The 22,519-nt window shown below is 34.8% G+C and overlaps 10 pseudogenes; all 10 read right to left on the bottom strand.

The window, feature by feature from the left end:
* Positions 1-10,514: 10,514 nt before the first annotated feature.
* LOC149529661 (5S ribosomal RNA) lies at positions 10,515-10,633 on the bottom strand (annotated as a pseudogene).
* A 598-nt stretch (positions 10,634-11,231) lies between these two features.
* LOC149529660 (5S ribosomal RNA) lies at positions 11,232-11,350 on the bottom strand (annotated as a pseudogene).
* Positions 11,351-11,948: 598 nt separating this feature from the next.
* On the bottom strand, positions 11,949-12,067 carry LOC149529659 (5S ribosomal RNA; annotated as a pseudogene).
* Positions 12,068-12,665: 598 nt separating this feature from the next.
* LOC149529658 (5S ribosomal RNA) lies at positions 12,666-12,784 on the bottom strand (annotated as a pseudogene).
* A 598-nt stretch (positions 12,785-13,382) lies between these two features.
* On the bottom strand, positions 13,383-13,501 carry LOC149529657 (5S ribosomal RNA; annotated as a pseudogene).
* A 598-nt stretch (positions 13,502-14,099) lies between these two features.
* Positions 14,100-14,218, bottom strand: LOC149529656 (5S ribosomal RNA; annotated as a pseudogene).
* Positions 14,219-14,816: 598 nt separating this feature from the next.
* Positions 14,817-14,935, bottom strand: LOC149529655 (5S ribosomal RNA; annotated as a pseudogene).
* Positions 14,936-15,533: 598 nt separating this feature from the next.
* Positions 15,534-15,652, bottom strand: LOC149529654 (5S ribosomal RNA; annotated as a pseudogene).
* Positions 15,653-16,250: 598 nt separating this feature from the next.
* On the bottom strand, positions 16,251-16,369 carry LOC149529653 (5S ribosomal RNA; annotated as a pseudogene).
* A 598-nt stretch (positions 16,370-16,967) lies between these two features.
* Positions 16,968-17,086, bottom strand: LOC149529652 (5S ribosomal RNA; annotated as a pseudogene).
* Positions 17,087-22,519: the final 5,433 nt, after the last annotated feature.

Genomic DNA, 22,519 nt, shown 5'->3' with positions numbered 1-22,519 from the left:
AAGTTCAGTCATAAAGAAAGATTTCTAGATTAAAGGGAGTTAACAGATTTAATTTGAGTAAAATAATGAGTTAATTGATTCAATTTGAGTAGGAAAAGGAGTTCACTGATTTAACTCATTTTTTATCAATAGTGAACTGAAAATTTTCCTTTTTGAACTGAAGAGAGATTTTGTTGAGATATTTAATTTAATAAAATGAGATATGCTCTCATAATTACTTTTTCTATTTAATTAAATAATCTTTAATTAATTAGAGACACTTTTCTTATTTAATTAAATAACTTCATTTAATTAATTAGGAATGGCTTCTCATTTAATTAAATAACTTTTTTTAATTAATTAGAAGTAAGTACTCTATTTAATTAAATAATTTCTTTTAATTATTTCAAATGTAGTGTCTGCCTCTAGTTCGCATTTAGTATTCGTTGCTGAACTCTTTTAGAGCTAGTTTTATGTTGTTGATTAGTAGCATTTTTTTGAGACTATAAGATATTGTGCTATGGATTCAGTTGATATGTAATGAGATTACTTAAATTTTGCATTTCATGTATGCATGATGATTATTTTCAATATTTGCAGTTATTAATGATGATTAGTAAGATGATTTATTATCATGTGTTTTCTTATGGATACTTACCCTATACTTGCATGTGTATGGTGTGCGTGTTTGCTTTTGTATGTCGTGTCTGATATGGTGAAGGAAGGGAGTCGTAGTCACCTGCTAGTCGGGATCTACATGATGCACCACTTCTTGCCACTGCCTGTTTAGTTTAGTATATTGTATTTGTACATGCATGATTTTTATGTAGATTGTAGGTACCGGGTATCGACTTCCCTGAATTGCCAAGATGAGCGTACCCTATCACACTATCTCAATGATAAGAGAGGGGAGATAAATTCTCAAGTCCAAATTCCAACCCTTTAAGCCATTTGTTCTAATTGAAAAATTAGGACAAGTATATGAGTTGAGTACCCTCCGAATACGTTGGATGACATAATTCGTGATTTAAACCCTTGGTTTGATTTTTTATGTATTTTGGCTATGAGGGGTTTTCATATTTTTACTTTATGAGTCTTTGATGTATTTTTTATTAATTAAGCCTAATTAAAAAATAATAATTAATGGTTTAATTAAATGAAAAATTAATATGATATTTTAATATTTATTTTATTTAATTAATTGAAAAATTAATTAAATAAAATAATTAACTTTGAAAATAAAAAGTTTAAAGTTTAAATTTGGAATGTGACAATATTTATTTTAATAATAATATATTTGGAGTTCATTTTTAAATAAATGACTAAATAATATTATTATTAAAGGTAACAAATATTTTAGCAATTAAGTTTTGAAAATGAAATTTAAAAGTGGAAAATATATTTAAAATTATTAAAAGATTCTAGATTTCATGTGATTAAAATATAAATATATTAAGATTGAAAAGTGGAATTATTAAAGTAAGTGCATGAGATTTAATACATAAATAAATTAAATTGGAAAGAGTAAAAGTAAATATTAAATTAATTAATGTGCATTATATTAATATTTGCTCACATAGGAGTTAGCAAATTCTCGAAAGATGTCATATAGACAACATAGGAGTTTGCACTCTAAGAATGCATAAATTGTCTACACTTAGGAGTTAGCATTTTATTTGAGCACATGTTGTCTACAACCTTATGACTCATTTAGAAGGTTGGAGAAGACTCATGCTTGGTTGTCATGCTTATCTTCTAATTGTTTCTAGAGACACTCTAGATGTATCTTAGAGGCTTTTAAATAGAGGTTCTCCTAGTGTGTTTGGACAAGCTGAATGGAAGCTACAAGCTACAAGCTTCAAGCTAAAATGGAAGCTTCAAAGCTTACATTCATTGAGAAGATCATATGCTTCTACATGCTCATATATTTTCTACATGCTTCTATGCTTCTTTTAGCACTTTTAGTCACTTGGAGGATTCGGTTAGCTTGAATCATGGAGGAATTGCGAATGATGGAGAAGGAAGGGATTTTCTATAGACTTCTGAGGCATGGCGGATTAGCATCAGTGTCCAAGTGCACTCGTGATATTCACATATTCTCTTTGCACTATTTATCTTCTTGTCTTCATCATGTCTGTTATATGTGTCTGTATATTCTTGTGAATGAATCTACAATTAAATTAGAATCTAGATATGTAGAGTTGCAAAGAAAATATTAAAAAACCCTAGATCCAATTAAGGAAGAAATTAGATCTAAATGGGTTTGGGTTCGAATTAGAATCAAATTGATTAATAGATTTGAAAAAAGGATTTCTTAATCTATAGTCAAACCTATTTAGAAATTAATGAACAATTATTTTAAAAAGAAATTCTTAATTCGTCACAAATTGTCTTGTCACTTCCCCTTGAATAGATCTGAACTCAGTCATTCATAACTTTTTATTGTGATCAAATTTAGTGGATCGCTCCGGTCAAAAGTGGCGCAACTTGGCCCTCTCCAATATATTTCAATTTCAGCCCAATCCAACGGTTCATTAGAGAGATATGACCGTTGTACTGAGACTATTTTATTCAAAGACAGATATTTCTCCATTTCTCATAACCAAGAGTTCTTTATGCTTAAACTTCACAAAAATAATGTATCAAAGCATGGAATAAATTAAGATATTATTGCAATCTTCCCTTATTAGAATCTTATTAATATGCATTAGTTTTATATGGTTTATTATCTAATCTAATTAAATCAAATTTAATTAAGATTGGTTAATAGTAGAAGAAGTGTAATTAATTATTAGTCAGTCTAAGTAAATAGATTTTTTAATGAGAGAAAATTAAAAGAAAAGAGATTTTAATATAGTTTATATAGTGGACTTTTTATAATGTATATTGAATACTATTTAATATATATTAAACAATTTTAGAATTGTTTAATGAAGATGATAATGTTAAGAATTTGGAGATTATTCATGTTAAAATCTACAATGAGTCTTATTGGTTTGTGATAGGGATCTTTTTCAAACAACGTTTATATAGACAAAATATTATTAGAACAATTAGAAAATGGAGTCTAATGGTTGATTTTAATATTGATTAAATAATTGTAAGATGATAATTTATATTATGTTGATTTAAATTTAGAAACTCTAAATGATATTGAATTAAGACTGAATTATTATGTTATTGGTTAATACGTTTGAATACCTTAATGAAGTTAACAGTTAGCCAAATATTAACTAATGAGTTTATGGAAGGATTCTATAGATCGAGTATTTATAGTTTGAGGAGTTTATTATTTATTAATGTTTGTAAGGACTAGCAAACTATTAATAAATAATGGTTTAAATAGATATCAACAAATTTGATTAGAATTAATCTAGTGGAGATTATTTATTGATTGAAGTTTTGTAAAAGATAATAATTTTTGGAGTTGGATTATAATTGATTTTAATCAATTGATATTTATTGAGTTGTCAATATAATTATATTATGCGATAGAGTTTTAACTTGAAATGATTATCATTAATACGAAATCGTTAAGAAAGATGAATGTAGTCATTATGGATAAGATTTCCAAAATAACTTATTAATATTATTATTATTAAAATATTAATATTTTTTTATTGGATTGAAGTTGACTTTGACGTACAAACTATTGTTAGTCAACTAATACTCATTGGGTTGATGGTTTGGTTGTGAAATTATTAATTAAATCAATTAACTAGAGCTAATTGGATTTTAATTAATAATTAAGTTATGTAATAGAGATTTAATTGATATAATTCTTTTAATAAGATTGTAGAAATACTGATATCAAAGTTGATAAGTCATATTCCGATGACTTGAATAATGACTTTAGATATTTTAATGGTGTAGACTTAGTACTATATAATTGAGAATTATTAGGATGATAAAAGGTCGATGATTGTGAACCGATATTAATTGATTGTTCTAATAAAGTTATAATCTCTTATTCGAAGAATGATAACTGGTCCTCTTATAATATAACGAATAATGATCTTTGATTATGTTAAAAAGTTGAAGTAACATTAAAGAAGAGTTAATCAATCAGAATATGGATCATAGTTAAATATAGAGGGCAATTTAATTAAAAATCAATGATGATCAGTTTAGTGAATATTTATCTTTAATTTATTCTTAGAATGTAATTCTTAATAATGGAAGGATAATGCTATCGGAGAACAATTGGGTTGACTTGTAGGTCAAATGATGAAACTTAAGACACTAGAAAGTATACTTGTAAACAGAAAATTGGAAACCCCTACACATTATTCAACTATGTGAATTTAGTAAACCAAAACATGTGTTTGCATCGTGTATTCTATATGCTTCTTGTTTTGGATTTTGGGTTGACTAGTGTTTACCAGTCCTAGGTTGTGACCAAAGGCTCAGGGGTTATGAGATGTGTTGGCATGTTGATCTTAATTGATCTTGATCTTTGTAAGCCCAACCATGATAATGTGATCGTATGCTCTATGAAATGTTTGTATTTACTGATTATTATTGTTCATCAGTCTTCATGTGTGAAACTGAGATGTATGTGTATGAGACACCTGAGCTAATTATTTTTGAGTCATCAATCAGTTATCCTTGGATTATTTTTTAGTCACCATGATGGGACTGAAATTTGGATTTATTTCTTGATGATGTGATGTTGTGAATGTTTTGACTCAACCATTTTGGAGTCTTCGATCAGTATGATTTTGAGATATTCTTGGTTGTTGGTTGAGAACCAATGAATATTGTGATTTATCTTGAGATATATTTTGGTTATTGAGAACCAATGATTATTATGATTATCAGTGATGCCTTCAGTTGCCAATAGAGAACTGTTGTGGTCATGATTTTCTATGGATGCTTTTTAGATACTCATGAAGATTTGATGATTCTTATCTTGGAGATTTGATGATTCTTATTATGGATATTTGATGCTTATATTGTGGATATTTGATGATTCTTTTTATATTATCTTTTAGATTTTCTTTACAGTCGCTTGTACAGGACTGTGGTGATATTATGATTCCATGAGCTTAGGGTAGGTAATCTACTTGTAGTGTTGGAAAGTGGCTTGCAATGGGGGTCGGGGCCCTAAGTGGCTGCCAGGGTAACTCATTGTAAGTTTGGTTAATAAGTGATAACATTTACACACTAAATGAGGATTAAATGAACCTAAAAAGATAATTGTTTTGATGTTTTCGCCCATGCCTTGAGTGCTTGTACAGGCTAGGATGGGAGTAGTGAGAACGCATGGTTGCGACCTTGCATTCTGTAGTATGCCTCGCCAGTATGAGAGGATACTAGTGGCCGCATGAGATCAGCATGGACCCGTGGAGTTTAGCTAACTGCCAGGATAACTTGTACGTGATAATTGCGATGACACTTTCCCGCTTGCATAGTAGGTTTCCTACATGTCTTTGTGTGCCTCTAGGATTAGATGTCAATTTTTTGCTTGGAACCTTTGAGTTAGTATACTTTTAAGATTCCTAGACTTATATAGATTTATACTTTGTGGTTTTGATAACCTGTTTGGGACTTGAGATTGTCTCCTCAACACAGTGGAAGTGGACCACTTAGGTTCCACGCGGTCGAGTGGTAGTGTTTTATCACTCTTATCATTTGAGATCCGTCGGAGACACCGTGGTTGATGCTTTCTTGGTTGGTATTTATCTTCATTATGTTCTTGGATCATTATGATAGATGATATACCTTATGATGGATGTATTTATTAGTATGTTTCTTATATTGATGATTTGCATATGTTAGATGATGTTATCTTATGCTTTACTTTGCATGTTGGTAGGATGTTTTTAGGAGTGACATTCCTACTATGTTAATACCGATGATTTCTTTGGTGCTTTGGAATGTTAAGCACGGAGGGATGGCTAGGATCCACGATAGTCTAATGATGCTATTAACGGTTGGGAGGAACCGTGCACTTAGTTATTATGTTTGTGATTTATGGTTATCTTTTATGATGGATGTTTATATCTTTTGTAATGATGTAACATGTATAATATGTGGTTTCATTTACTTTAATTGCATCATGGATTAATATTGGATGATGATGTACTTTACTTACAAGTATGTTTATTCTTTTAAGCTTTTCATACCTTGTAACATGTACAGTGGATGATTGAGCAATCTAAAATGGGATTACTAAAAATGACACTTGTAATATTATTTAAGAACATTGGATGTATCATTGTTATTTCATAAGGATGTGATGTTAGATGAATAGTTAATTTAGATGTGAATCAACATTAAGAGATCCTTAAAGAATGTAATCTGTTATTTTATTTTCAGTTGAATGTTACTATTGCTTCCACAAATGTTATGAATAGTTTTGCTTTTATGTTTTCAAAAAAAAAATTGTTTAGCAAACTTAGTCAAAAAAAATTTGGATCCCTTACCGGGGCATTACATCAAAATTCTTTTCGAAACTAGTCAACTCAAGTCAACCAATGTTAACTCTGGTCAACTTTTGGTCAAACTTGATCTTTGCGTATGTGAATATGAGCAAATGTGAGTATGAATTCTAACAACAATTTGATGCAAATTCTCATTCAACCTTTCAAAATGAAGAGATGAGGGTCTCTTAAATAGACTTTCCTAGAATTCATCAACGGTTGAGATCGATTTCAATCAACAGTCAGGATTAAAGGTCAAGTTCAGTCATAAAGGGAGATTTCCAAATTAAAGGGAGTTAACAGATTTAATTTCAGTAAAATAAGGAGTTAATTGATTCAATTTGAGTAAAAAAATGAGTTAACTGATTTAACTCATTTTTTATCAATAGTGAACTGGAAATTTCCCTTTTTGAACTGAATAGAGATTTTGTTGAGATATTTAATTTAATAATATGAGATACCCTCTCATAATTACTTTTTCTATTTAATTAAATAATCTTTAATTAATTAGAGACACTTTTCTTATATAATTAAATAACTTCATTTAATTAATTAGGAATGGCTTTTCATTTAATTAAATAACTTTGTTTAATTAATTAGAAGTAAGTACTCCATTTAATTAAATAATTTCGTTTAATTATTTCAAAATTCTTTTTGAAACTAGTCAACTCAAGTCAACCGTAGTTAAATTTGGTCAACTTTTGGTCAAACTTGATCTTTGCGCATGTGAATATGAGCAAACATGAGTATGAATTCCAGTAACAATTTGATGCAAATTCTCATTCGACCTTTCAAAATGAAGAGATGAGGGTCTCTTAAATACACTTTCCTGGAATTCATCAACAGTTGAGATTGATTTCAATCAACGGTCAGGATTAAAGGTGAAGTTCAGTCATAAAGGGAGATCTCCAAATTAAAGGGAGTTAACAAATTTAATTTGAGTAAAATAAGGAGTTAACTGATTCAATTTGAGTAGAAAAAGGAGTTAACTGATTTAACTCATTTTTTATCAATAGTGAACTGAAAATTTCCCCTTTTGAACTGAAGAGAGATTTTGTTGAGATATTTAATTTAATAAAATCAGATATGCTCTCATAATTACTTTTTCTATTTAATTAAATAATCTTTAATTAATTAGAAACACTTTTCTTATTTAATTAAATAACTTCATTTAATTAATTAGGAATGGCTTCTAATTTAATTAAATAACTTTGTTTAATTAATTTGAAGTAAGTACTCCATTTAATTAAATAATTTCATTTAATTATTTCAAAATTCTTTTCAAAACTAGTCAACTCAAGTCAACCATGGTTAAATTTGGTCAACTTTTAGTCAAACTTGATCTTTGCATATGTGAATATGAGCAAATGTGAGTATAAATTCCAGTAACAATTCGATGCAAATTCTCATTCAACCTTTTGAAAAGAAGAGATGAGGGTTTCTTAAATAGACTTTCTTGGAATTCATCAACGGTTGAGATCGATTTCAATCAACGGTCAAGATTAAAGGTGAAGTTCAGTCATAAAGGGATATTTTCAAATTAAAGGGAGTTAACAGATTTAATTTGAGTAAAATAAGGAGTTAACTGATTCAATTTGAGTAGAAAAAGGAGTTAACTCATTTAACTCATCTTTTATCAATAGTGAATTTAAAATTTCCCTTTTTGAACTGAACAGAGATTTTGTTGAGATATTTAATTTAATAAAATGAGATATGCTCTCACAATTATGTTTTCTATTTAATTAAATCATCTTTTATTAATTAGAGACACTTTTCTTATTTAATTAAATAACTTCATTTAATTAATTAGGAATGGCTTCTCATTTAGTTAAATAACTTTGATTAATTAATTAGAAGTAAGTACTTCATTTAATAAAATAATTTTGTTTAATTATTTTTAAAAAAAATTTGAAACTAGTCAACCATGGTTAAATCTGGTCAACTTTTGATCAAACTTGATCTTTGCATATGTGAATATGAGCAAATGTGAGTATGAATTCCAGCAACAATTCGATGCAAATTCTCATTCAACCTTTCAAAATGAAGAGATGAGGGTCTCTTAAATAGACTTTCTTGGAACTCATCAAAGGTTGAGATCGATTTCAATCAACGGTCAGGATTAAAGGTGAAGTTCAGTCATAAAGGGAGATTTTCAAATTAAAGGGAGTTAACAAATTTAATTTGAGTAAAATAAGGAGTTAACTGATTCAATTTGAGTAGAAAAAGGAGTTAACTGATTTAACTCATTTTTTATCAATAGTGAACTGGAAATATCTCTTTTTGAACTGAAGAGAGATTTTGTTGAGATATTTAATTTAATAAAATGAGATATGCTCTCATAATTACTTTTTCTATTTAGTTCAATAATCTTTAATTAATTAGAGACACTTTTCTTATTTAATTAAATAACTTCATTTAATTAATTAGGAATAGCTTCTCATTTAATTAAATAACTTTGTTTAATTAATTAGAAGTAAGTACTCCATTTAATTAAATAATTTCGTTTAATTATTTTAAAATTCTTTTCGAAACTAGTCAACCGTGGTTAAATTTGGTCAACTTTTGGTCAAACTTGATCTTTGCGTATGTGAATATGAGCAAATGTGAGTATGAATTCCAGCAACAATTTGATGCAATTTCTCATTCAAACTTTCAAAATAAAGAGTTGAGGGTCTCTTAAATAAACTTTCCTGGAACTCATCAATGGTTGAGATCGATTTCAATCAACGGTCAGGATTAAAGGTGAAGTTCAGTCATAAAGGAAGATTTTTAAATTAAAAGGAGTTAAACAGATTTAATTTGAGTAAAATAAGGAGTTAATTGATTCAATTTGAGTAGAAAAATGAGTTAACTCATTAAACTCATTTTTGATCAATAGTGAACTGGAAATTTCCCTTTTTGAACTGAAGAGAGGTTTTGTTGAGATATTTAATTTAATAAAATGAGATATGCTATCATAATTACTTTTTCTATTTAATTAAATAATCTTTAATTAATTAGAGACAGTTTTCTTATTTAATTAAATAACTTCATTTAATTAATTAGGAATGGCTTCTCATTTAATTAAATAACTTTGTTTAATTAATTAGAAGTAAGTACTCCATTTAATTAAATAATTTTATTTAATTATTTATAAATTCTTTTCGAAACTAGTCAACTCAAGACAACCGTGGTTAAATCTGGTCAACTTTTGATCAAACTTGACCTTTGTGTATGTGAATATGATCAAATGTGAGTATGAATTCCAGCAACAATTCGATGCAAATTCTCATTCAACCTTTCAAAATGAAGAGATGAGGGTCTCTTAAGTAGACTTTCCTGGAATTCATCAACGGTTGAGATCAATTTCAATCAACGATCAGGATTAAAGGTGAAGTTCAGTCATAAAGGGAGACTTTCAAATTAAAAGGAGTTAACAGAATTAATTTCAGTAAAATAAGGAGTTAACTGATTCAATTTGAGTAGAAAAAGGAGTTAACTCATTTAACTCATTTTTGATCAATAGTGAACTTAAAATTTCCCTTTTTGAACTGAAGAGAGATTTTGTTGAGATATTTAATTTAATAAAATGAGAGATGCTCTCATAATTACTTTTTGTATTTAATTAAATAATCTTTAATTAATTAGAGGCACTTTTCTTATTTAATTAAATAACTTTATTTAATTAATTAGGAATGGCTTCTCATTTAATTAAATAACTTTGTTTAATTAATTAGAAGTAATTACTCCATTTAATTAAATAATTTCAATTAATTATTTCAAAAAAAAAATTGAAACTAGTCAACTCAAGTCAACCATGGTTCAATCTGGTCAACTTTTGGTCAAACTTGATCTTTGCGTATGTGAATATGAGCAAATGTGAGTATGAATTCCAGCAACGGGGATCTTTTTGTTGAGGAACATCATTTTAACATCGTGTCCGTCATCTAGAATGCAACTCGTCTGGGACAGGAGGAAAGACGCACCAAGTTCCTATCCCAGAGTTGGAAGTAGGCTTGGGGACCCAAAATGAAGTTGAATTGGGGAACGAGGATGCGCGATTGAAAATGGGCTCCAAGAACTAAAAGAGTAGTGCAAATATAATGACGATACGGTCTAAGAAGTAAAAGAAGGGTGCAACAACGGGACTTCTCGGGAGGTCACCCATCCCAGTATTTCTCCGGCCCACGCGCACTTAACTACGGAGTTCTGATGGAATCTGGTGCACTAATGCTAGTATGATCGCACCTGGCATGAAATTGTTGCGTCCTCACCTTAGGGCATGCATCAAGTTGCACCTCATCTGGGATGCACCTTATCCAGCACTCCAAACGTGCCTTATGGGGCACCTAGAATGCACGAGCAAGTAAAGAGCACTCCGACATGAAGAATGCACCTTATGGGGCACTCAGAAGGCACCAATAGGAAGAAAGGCGCAAGTTTCCATGGGGATAACATCTCCTAATGAATCCACGTTGTTGAGAATTTCAAGAAGAACAGAGGTGGGGGGTGAAAAGTTACGACCCTCGGAAGTTTTCGAATACCATGAGTTGTAACGTATAAGCTTCTGTCCATCATAAGAATGCATTGTTATTGTATCGACTGTTTCAGCCACACGGGGATCACTTTGTTGAGGAACATCATTTTAACATCATGTCCGTCATCTAGAATGCAACTTGTCCGGGATAGGAAGAAAGACACAACAAGTTCCTATCCCGGAGTCGGAAGTAGGCTTTGGGACCCAAAATAAAGTTGAATTGGGGAATGGGGACGTGTGATGGAAAATGGGCTTCGAGAACTAATAGAGTAGTGCAAATATAACGACAACATGGTCTAAGAAGTAAAAGAAGAGTGCAACACCGAAACTTCCCGAGAGGTCACCCATCCCAGTACTACTCCGGCCCAGGCGCGCTTAATTGCGGAGTGCTAATGGGATCCGGTGCACTAACGCTGGTATGATTGCACCCGACATGAAACTGTTGCGTCCTCACCTTAGGGCATGCATGGGGTTGCACCTCATCTGGGATACACCTTATCCAGCACTCCGAACGTGCTTTATGGGGCACTCAGAATGCACAAGCAAGTAAAGAGCACTCCGACATTAAGAATGCACCTGATGGGGCACTTAAAAGGCACCAATAGGAAGAAAGGCGCGAGTTTCCATGGAGATAACATCTCCTAATGAATCCACGTTGTCGAGAATTTCAAGAAGAAGGGAGCAGGGAGGTGAAAAGTTACGACCCTCGAAAGTTTTCGAATACCATGAGTTGTAACGTATAAGCTTCTGTCCATCATAAGAATGCATTGTTATTGTATCGATTGTTTTAGCCACACGGGGATCACTTTGTTCAGGAACATCGTGTTAACATCGTGTCCATCATCTAGAATGTAACTCGTCTGGGACAGGAAGAAAGATGCAGCAAGTTCCTATCTCGAAGTCGAAAGTAGGCTTGGGGACCCAAAATGAAGTTGAATTGGGGAACGAGGACGCGCGATCGAAAATGGGCTCCAAGAACTAAAAGAGTTGAGCAAATATAAAGACGAGACGGTCTAACAAGTAAAAGAAGGGTGCAACACTGGGACTTCCCAGGAGGTCACCCATCATAGTACTATTCTGGCCCAAGCGTGCTTAACTATGGAGTTCTAATGGGATTCGGTGCACTAACGCTGGTATGATCGCACCCGACATGAAACTGTTGCGTCCTCACCTTAGGGCATGGATCGGGTTGCATCTCATCTGGGATGCACCTTATCTAGTACTCCGAACGTGCCTTGTGGGGCACCCAGAATGCACAAGAAAGTAAAGAGCACTCTGACATTAAGAATGCGCCTTGTGGGGCACTCAGAAGGCACCAATAGGAAGAAAGGCACGAGTTTCCACGGGGATAACATCTCCTAATGAATCCACATTGTCGAGAATTTCAAGAAGAACGAAGGTGAGGGGTGAAAAGTTACGACCCTCAGAAGTTTTTGAATACCATGAGTTGTAACGTATAAGCTTCTGTCCATCATCAGAACGCATTGTTATTGTATCGACTGTTTTAGCCACACGGGGATCACTTTGTTGAGGAACATCGTTTTAACATCGTGTCCGTCATCTAGAATGCAACTCGTCCGAGACAGGAAGAAAGACGCAACAAGTTCCTATCTCGGAGTCGAAAGTACGCTTTGGGACCCAAAATGAAGTTGAATTGGGGAACGGGGACGCGCGATCGAAAATGGGCTCCGAGAACTAAAAGAGTAGTGCAAATATAACGACGACACGATCTAAGAAGTAAAAGAAGGGTGCAACACAAGGACTTCCCGGGAGGTCACCCATCCCAGTACTACTCTGGCCCAAGCACGCTTAACTGCGGAGTTCTAATGGGATCCAGTGCACTAACACTAGTATGATCGCACTCGACATGAAACTGTTGCATCCTCACCTTAGGGCATGCATCGGGTTGCACCTCATCTGGGATGCACCTTATCCAGCACTCCGAATGTGCCTTATGGGGCACCCAGAATGCACGAGCAAGTAAAGAGCACTCCGACAATAAGAATGCACCTTATGGGGCACTCAGAAGGCACCAATGGGAACGAAGGCGCGAGTTTCCACGGGGATAACATCTCCTAATGAATCCAGGTTGTCAAGAATTTCAAGAAGAACGGAGGTGGGGGGTGAAAAGTTACGACCCTCGAAAGTTTTCGAATACCATGAGTTGTAACGAATAAGCTTTTGTCCATCATAAAAATGCATTGTTATTGTATCGACTGTTTTAGCCACACGTGGATCACTTTGTTGAGGAACATCGTTTTAACATCGTGTCCGTCATCTAGAATGCAACTCGTCTGGGACAGGAAGAAAGACGCAGCAAGTTCCTATCCCAGATTTGAAAGTAGGCTTGGGGACCAAAAATGAAGTTGAATTGGGGAACGGGGATGTGCGATCGAGAATGGACTCCGAGAACTAAAAGAGTAGTGCAAATATAACGACGACACGGTCTAAGAAGTAAAAGAAGGGTGCAACACCGGGACTTCTTAGGAGGTCACCCATCCCAGTACTACTACGGCCCAAGCGCGCTTAACTGCGGAGTTCTGATGGGATCTGGTGCACTAACGCTAGTATGATCGCACCCGACATGAAACTGTTGCGTCCTCACCTTAGGGCATGCATCGGGTTGCACCTCATCTGGGATGCACCTTATCTAGCACACCGAACATGCCTTATGGGGCACCCAGAATGCACGAGCAAGTAAAGAGCACTCCGACATTAAGAATGCGCCTTATGGGGCACTCAGAAGGCACCAATGGGAAGAAAGGCGTGAGTTTCAACAGGGATAACATCTCCTAATGAATCCACATTGTCGAGAATTTCAAGAAGAACGGAGGTGGGGGGTTAAAAGTTACGACCCTCAGAAGTTTTCGAATACCATGAGTTGTAACGTATAAGCTTCTGTCCATCATAAGAACGCATTGTTATTGTATCGACTGTTTCAGCCACACGGGGATCACTTTGTTGAGGAACATCGTTTTAACATCGTGTCTGTCATCTAGAATGCAACTCGTCTGGGATAGGAAGAAAGACACAGCAAGTTCCTATCCCGGAGTTGAAAGTAGGCTTGGGGACCCAAAATGAAGTTGAATTGGGGAACGGGGACACGAGATCGAAAATGGGCTCCGAGAACTAAAAGAGTAGTGCAAATATAACCACGACATGGTCTAAGAAGTAAAAGAAGGGTGCGACACCGCTACTTCTCGGGAGGTCACCCATCCGAGTACTACTCCGGCCCAAGAGCGCTTAACTACGAAGTTCTGATGGGATCCGGTGCACTAACGCTAGTATGATCGCACCCGACATTAAACTGTTGCGTCCTCACCTTAGGGCATGCATCGGGTTGCACCTCATCTGGGATGCACCTTATCCAGCACTCCGAGCGTGCCTTATGGGGCACCCAGAATGCATGAGCAAGTAAAGAGCACTCCGACATTAAGAATGTGCCTTATGGGGCACTCAGAAGGCACCAATAGGAAGAAAGGCGCGAGTTTCCACGGGGATAACGTGTCCTAATAAATCCACGTTGTCGAAAATTTCAAGAAGAACGGAGGTGGGGGGTGAAAATTTATGACCCTCGAAAGTTTTCGAATACCATGAGTTGTAACGTATAAGCTTATGTCCATCATAAGAACGCATTGTTATTGTATCGACTATTTCAACCACATAGGGATCACTTTGTTGAGGAACATCGTTTTAACATCGTGGCTGTCAGCTAGAATGCAACTCGTCTGGGACAGGAAGAAAGATGCAGCAAGTTCCTATCCCGGAGTTGGAAGTAGGCTTGGGGACCCAAAATGAAGTTGAAAATGGGAACGGGGATGCACGATCGAAAATGGGCTCAGAGAACTAAATGAGTATTGCAAATATAACGATGACACGGTCTAAGAAGTAAAAGAGGGGTGCAACAGCGAGACTTCCCGAGAGGTCACCCATCCCAGTACTACTCCGGCCCAAGCACGCTTAACTGTGGAGTTCTGATTAGATCCAGTGCACTAACGCTGGTATGATCGCACCCGACATGAAACTGTTGCGTCCTCACCTTAGGGCATGCATCGGGTTGCACCTCATTTGGGATGCACCTTATCCAGCACTATGAACGTGCCTTATGGAGCACCCAGAATGCACGAGCAAGTAAAGAGCACTCTGACATTAAGAATGCGCCTTATGGGGCACTCAGAAGGCACCAATAGGAAGAAAGGCGCAAGTTTCCACGGGGATAACATCTCCTAATGAATCCACGTTGTTGAGAATTTCAAGAAGAATGGAGGTGGGGGGTGAAAAGTCATGACCCTCGAAAGTTTTTGAATACCATGAGTTGTAACGTATAGGCTTTTGTCCATCATAAGAACGCATTGTTATTGTATCGACTGTTTCAGCCACACGGGGATCACTTTGTTGAGGAACATTGTTTTAACATCATGTCCGTCATCTAGAATGCAACTCGTCCGGGACAGGAAGAAAGATGCAACAAGTTCCTATCCCGGAGTCGGAAGTAGGCTTGGGGACCCAAAATGAAGTTGAATTGGGGAACGGGGATGCTCAATCGAAAATGTGCTCTGAGAACTAAAAGAGTAGTGCAAATATAATGAGGACACAATCTAAGAAGTAAAAGAAGTGTGCAACACCGAGACTTCTCGGGAGGTCACCCATCCCAGTACTACTTCGGCCCAAGCGCGCTTAACTGCGGAATTCTGATGGGATCCGGTGCACTAATGCTTGTATGATCGCACCCGACATGAAACTGTTGCTTCCTCGCCTTAGGGCATGCATCAGGTTGCACCTCATTTGGGATGCACCTTATTCAGCACTCCGAACGTTTCTTATGGGGCACCCTGAATGCACAAGCAAGTAAAGAGCACTCCAACATTAAGAATGCGCCTTATGGGGCACTCAGAAGGCACCAATAGGAAGAAAGGCACGAGTTTCCAGGGGGATAACATCTCCTAATGAATGCACGTTGTCGAGAATTTCAAGAAGAACGCAGTTGGGGGGTGAAAAGTGATGGAGCTCGAAAGTTTTCAAATACCATGAGTTGTAACGTATAAGCTTCTATCCATCATAAGAACGAATTGTTATTGTATCGACTATTTCAACCACACAGGGATCACTTTGTTGAGGAACATCGTTTTAACATCATGTCCGTCATCTAGAATGCAACTCGTCCAGGACAGGAAGAAAGACGCAGCAAGTTCCTATCCCGGAGTCAGAAGTAGGCTTGGGGACCCAAAATGAAGTTGAATTGGGGAACAGGGACGCGCAATCGAAAATGGGCTCCGAGAACTAAAAGAGTAGTGCAAATATAACGATGACACGGTCTAAGAAGTAAAATAAGGGTACAACACCGGGACTTTTCGGGAGGTCACCCATCCCAATACTCCTCCGGCCCAAGCGTGCTTAACTGCGGAGTTCTGATGGGATCTGGTGCACTAAAGCTGGTATGATCGCACCCGACATGAAACTGTTGCGTCCTCACCTTAGGGCATGCATCAGGTTGCACCTCATCTGGGATGCACCTTATCCAACACTCTGAACATGCCTTATGGGGCACCCAGAATGCATGAGCAAGTAAAGAGCACTCTAACATTAAGAATGCACCTTATGGGGCATTCAGAAGGCACCAATAGGAAGAAAGGCGCAAGTTTCCACGGGGATAACATCTCCTAATGAATCCACGTTGTCGAGAATTTCAAGAAGAACGGAGGTGGGGGGTGAAAAGTTACGACCCTTGGAAGTTTTCGAATACCATGAGTTGTAACGTATAAGCTTCTGTCCATCATAAGAATGCATTGTTATTGTATCGATGGTTTCAGCCACACGGGGATCACTTTGTTGAGGAACATCGTTTTAACATCGTGTCCGTCATCTAGAATGCAACTTGTCCGGGACAGGAAGAAAGACGTAGCAAGTTCCTATCCCGGAGTCGGAAGTAGGCTTGGGGACCCAAAATGAAGTTGAATTGGGGAACAGGGACGCGTGATCGAAAATGGGCTCTGAGAACTAAGAGAGTAGTGGAAATATAACGACTACACGGTCTAAGAAGTAAAAGAAGGGTGCAACAGCGAGACTTCCCGAGAGGTCACCCATCCCAGTACTACTCTGGCCCAAGCACGCTTAACTGTGGAGTTCTGATTAGATCCAGTGCACTAACGCTGGTATGATCGCACCCGACATGAAACTGTTGCGTCCTCACCTTAGGGCATGCATCGGGTTGCACCTCATTTGGGATGCACCTTATCCAGCACTATGAACGTGCCTTATGGAGCACCCAGAATGCACGAGCAAGTAAAGAGCACTCTGACATTAAGAATGCGCCTTATGGGGCACTCAGAAGGCACCAATAGGAAGAAAGGTGCGAGTTTCCACGGGGATAACATCTCCTAATGAATCCACGTTGTCGAGAATTTCAAGAAGAACGGAGGTGGGGGGTGAAAAGTTACGACCCTCGAAATTTTTCGAATACCATGAGTGTAATGCCCCGCCAAGGGACCCAAAAGAATTAACCTAAAGTTTGTCAAACATTTTTTTTTTAAAACATGAAAGTAAAACCTTTCATAACGTCTGCGAAAGCAATAGTAACATCCAACTTAAAGTAAACATAACATAATAGATTACATTCTTTAAAGATCCCCTAACGTTGAATTACATCTAAACTAACTATTCATCTATCATTACATCCTCATGAAATAAAAATGATACTTCCAACATTCTTAAACCATATACAAGTGTCCTTTTTGTAAGTACATTTTAGTTTAGCTCAATCATCCACTATACATGATACAAGGTATGAAAGGCTTAAAAGAATAAATATCCATGTAAAGAAAGTACATCATCATACTAACTCTAAACCATGGTGCAATAACATAAATGAAACCACATGTCATACATGATACATCATCTCAAAAGATATAAACATCCATCATAAAAGATAACCATATATCACAAACATAAATAACTAAGTGCACGGTCCCTCCTAACCGTAAATAGCATCATTAGACCATCGTGGATCCTAGCCATCCCTCCGTGCGTAACATTCCAAAGCATCGAAGAGATCATCGGTATTAACATAGTAGGAATTTCACTCCTAAAACATCCTACTAACATGCAAAGTAAAACATAAGATAACATCATCTAACATATGCAAATCATCAATATAAGAAACATACCAGTAAATACATCCATCATAAGGTATATCATCTATCATAATGATCCAAGAATAGAATGAAGATAAATACCAACCAAGAATGCATTAGCCACGGTGTCTCAGATGGATCTCAAATGATAAGAGTGGAAATACACTACCACCCGACCACGTGGTACCTAAGTGGTCCACTCCCACCGTGCTGAGGAGATAATCTCAAGTCCCAAACAAGCTATCCATAACACATAGAACATATCTCTATAAGTCCAGGAATCCTAAAGGTATACTAAGTCAAAGGTTCCAATCACAAAATTGACATCTAATCCCAGAGGCACAATAATAAGTACACCACTAGAGGTACATAAAATCTATAGAGGAGACTTAGGCTACATACTAGGGAGTGTCATCACATGGCTACTTGAGTTACCCTGGACTGGTCTCTCATTAGACCCCGGACCCTCAAGCGTTGAGTTACCCTGGACTAGTTACTCTGAACCCCGGACCCTCAACGTGGCACATGTGGAAACCAAGAAGCCCTCTCAAGAAGATGAGGCACTTCTCTCATGCATGGGTGGTTTAAATATCTCTAACTTATCTTTTTAGTGTGTTTTCCCCCCATAAATTTTAATTACTAGATTATCACTTATTACATAACTTGCATTAGGTTACCCTGGTACTGACCACTTTGGGCCCCAGACCCCTATGCAAGCCACTCCCATAGTCATGTACCTAGACAACCTCTTCTAAGCACATAAATCCATAGTTGTGTCCCATACCACAACACTCATAAAGATCAAACTTGGTTCCTTAATAGGCAACCTGATAATAAGATGGTTCTCCCATCCAAGAACACATAAAAGCTCCACAAAATAAATCTCATAAATATAATCTCCAATATAAATTACAATATCCATTGGTTCTTAACAAGCAACCAAGAATATCTCAAAGCAATACTGATCAAAGACTCCAAAATGGTTGAGTCAAACATGTCACAACATGACATCATCAAGAAATAAATCAACATCTTAGTCCCATCATGGCGACTGAAAAATAATCCAAGGATAACTGATCGATGACTCAAAAATGATTAAGTCCAATGTCTTAGATACAAATAACTCAACTTCACTCAAGAAGACTGATAAGCAATAATAATCAGTAATACAATCATCTCATAGAGCATACCATCACATAACCATGGTTGGGTTTATAAAGATTAGAATTAAGACATCATCATGACATCACAATCATAACCCCTGAGCCTCTCGTAGACATCCTATAACTGGTCAACACTAGTCAACCCAAAACCCAAAACAAGAAGCATATAGAATACACAATGCAAACACATGTTTTGGTTTATTAAAATCACATAGCTGAATAATGTGTAGAGCTTCAGTTTTCGTTTCAAATATAAATGTGTAAGGTTCTTCATTTGACCTACACGTCAACCTATTTGTTTCCCCGATAACATAATCCTTCCATTATTTAAAATTACATTCTAAGAATAACTTAAGGGTAAATACTTTACTCATTAAACTGATCATCATTGACCCTTAATTAACTTGTTCTCTTTATTTAACTAAGATCCAAATTCTTATTGATTAACTCTTCTTTAATGTTACTTCCACTTTTCAACATAATTAGAGGATCATTATTCATTAAATTATAAGAGAGCCAATTATCAATCTTCGAATAGAAGATTATAACTTTAATACAATGATCAATTAAATCAATCAATTAACATAGGTACACAATCCATGACTCTTTAACATTCTAATGGTTAAAACTCAATTAAATATCTCTAACACTTAAGCTTCTTAATTATAATCATTATAATAATTAAATCGTCACTAATATCCGTTAAAATATCTAAGTCATTATTCAAGTCATTAGAATAAGACTTATCAACTTTGATATCAATATTTTTTTAACAATCTCGTTAAAAGAATTATATCAATTAAATCTCTATTACATAATTATTAATTAAATCCAATTGATTTAATTAATAATTACACAACCATACCATCAACCTAAATAATATCAGTTGACTATTAACTAACAATAGTTTGTACGTAAAAGTCAACTTCAATCCAATACACAAATATTAATATTTCAATAATAATAATAAGTTATCTTGGAAATCTTATCCATAATGACCACATTCGTCATACTAATATTTTCCTAACAATTTCGTATTAATGATAATCATTTCAAGTTAAAACTCTATCGCATAATATAATTATATTGACAACTCAATGAATATCAATTGATTAAAATCAATTATAATCTAAATCCAAAATTTAATATCTTTTACAAAACTTCAATCATTAAGTAATCTCTACTAGATTAAATCTAATCAAATTTATTGATAACTATCTACACCATTATTTATTAATAGTTTGTTAGACCCAACAAACATTAATAAATAACAAACTCATCAAAACTATTATTGATTGATCTTAAAGAAGCCCTTCAAACTTCATTGGTTAATATTTAACTAATTATAATTTATAAGTTATAAGTCAACTACTATTTTCAAATTTAAAGTATTTTCTAGGTAGAAGAGATTCCTGATTCCACCCATTTTTATATTTAAATGATAGGTGCAATTACTCGTAGTGATTGATTATTTTAAACTATCAAAATAATGCTTATCAATTTTCAATTAATCAATCTATTGCATAACTTAATTGATAACTCAATGATTATTATCAAGCAAGAAGACTTCCTTTAACCCTATAGTTATCCCGTTTAAATAGTATAATCTTCGTAATATTTTGAAATCAACCTTTCTAAACTCAACTAAGGGTAAATATTTGAATTATTATAATTTAATGTTCTCTCAAGAGATGATTCTGATTTAATCATAATATAATGAATTTCCTTTCCTCTATCTCGACCAATTAGTCTCGTTAAAACTATTTATACCATCACTCATTAATAATCTTATCCATTAAATAATGATCTCATTAATAATTCAATTATTTAATTCCACTTATTAATATATCTTTTCTTTTAATTTTCTCTCATTTAAAAATCCATTTACTTAAATTAACTAATAATTAATTACACTTCTTCTACTATTAACTAATCTTAATTAAATTTGATTTAATTAGATTAGATAATAAATCATATAAAACTAATGCATATTAATAAGATTTCACTAAGGGAAGATTGCAATAATATCTTTAAATCATTCCATGCTTTGATATATTATTTTTGTGAAGTTTAAGCATAAAGAACTCTTGGTTATGGGAAATGGAGAAATATCTGTCCTTAAATAAAACAGTCCCAGTACAAGGGCCATATCTCCTAAATGAACTATTGAATCGGGCTAAAATTGAAATATGTTAGAGAGGGCCAAGTTGCGCCGATTCTAACTAGAGTGATCAAATAAATTTGATCACGATAAAAAGTTATCAATGACTGAGTTCGAGTCTATCCAAGGGGCAGTGATAGGACAGTTTGTAATGAATTAAGAATTTCTCCTAAAAAGTAATTGTTCTCTAAATTTACCCATTCATCCATCTAATAGGTTTGTCCGTACACATCTGAAAATATAATTGATAGAAAGATTACATCTAACCACTCAAATTTTCAACTTAGAATTTTTATTTTAATTTCAAATCTTGTCTATCTAATTTCACAATATAAATTCGAACCCAAACCCGATTCAGATCTAATTTCTTCCTTAATTGGATCTAGGATTTTTATATTGTTTTCTTCTCAACCAAATAAAATATCTAGATTCCAATTTCAAATTGCAAATTCAATCACAAAGTGTATTCAGACACATATAACAAGCACGATGAAGACAGGAAGAGAAATAGTGCAAAGAGAATATGCGAATATCACGAGTGCACCTGGACACTGATGCTAATTTTTCCATACCTCAGAAGTCCATAGAAAATCCCTTCCTTCTCCATCATTCGCAATTCCTCCAAGATCCAAGCCAACCAAATCCTCCAAGTGACTAGAAGTGCTAGAAGAAGCATGGAAGCATATAGAAGCATATGAGCATGTAAAAATATATGAGCATGTAGAATCATATGAGCATGAAGAAGCATATGAGCATGAAGAAGAATATAAGCATGTAAGCTTGAAGCTTCCATTTTTAGCTTAAAGTTTGTAGCTTGTAGCTTGTAGCTTCCATTAAGCTTGTCCAAACACACTAGGAGAGCCTCTATTTAAAGGCCTCTAAGATGCATCTAGAGTGTCTCTAGAAACAACTAGAAGATAAGCATGACAACCAAGCATGAGTCTTCTCCAACCTTCTAGATAAGTCTTAAGGTTGTAGACACCATGTGCTCAAATAAAATGCTAACTCCTAAGTGTAGACAACTTATGCATTCTTAGAGTGCAAACCCCTGTGTTGTCTACATGACAACTCTCAAGAATTTGCCAACTCCTATGTGATCAAACATTAAAATAATGCACAATATTTAATTTACTCTTTCCAATTTA

This window comes from Cupressus sempervirens, chromosome 11 (genome assembly GCF_028749045.1).
Source record: "Cupressus sempervirens isolate cs-2001-9-10 chromosome 11, ASM2874904v1, whole genome shotgun sequence".
NCBI lineage: Eukaryota > Viridiplantae > Streptophyta > Pinopsida > Cupressales > Cupressaceae > Cupressus > Cupressus sempervirens.
Note: the sequence above shows the minus strand (reverse complement) of the source record. Positions and strands in the feature narration are given on the sequence as shown.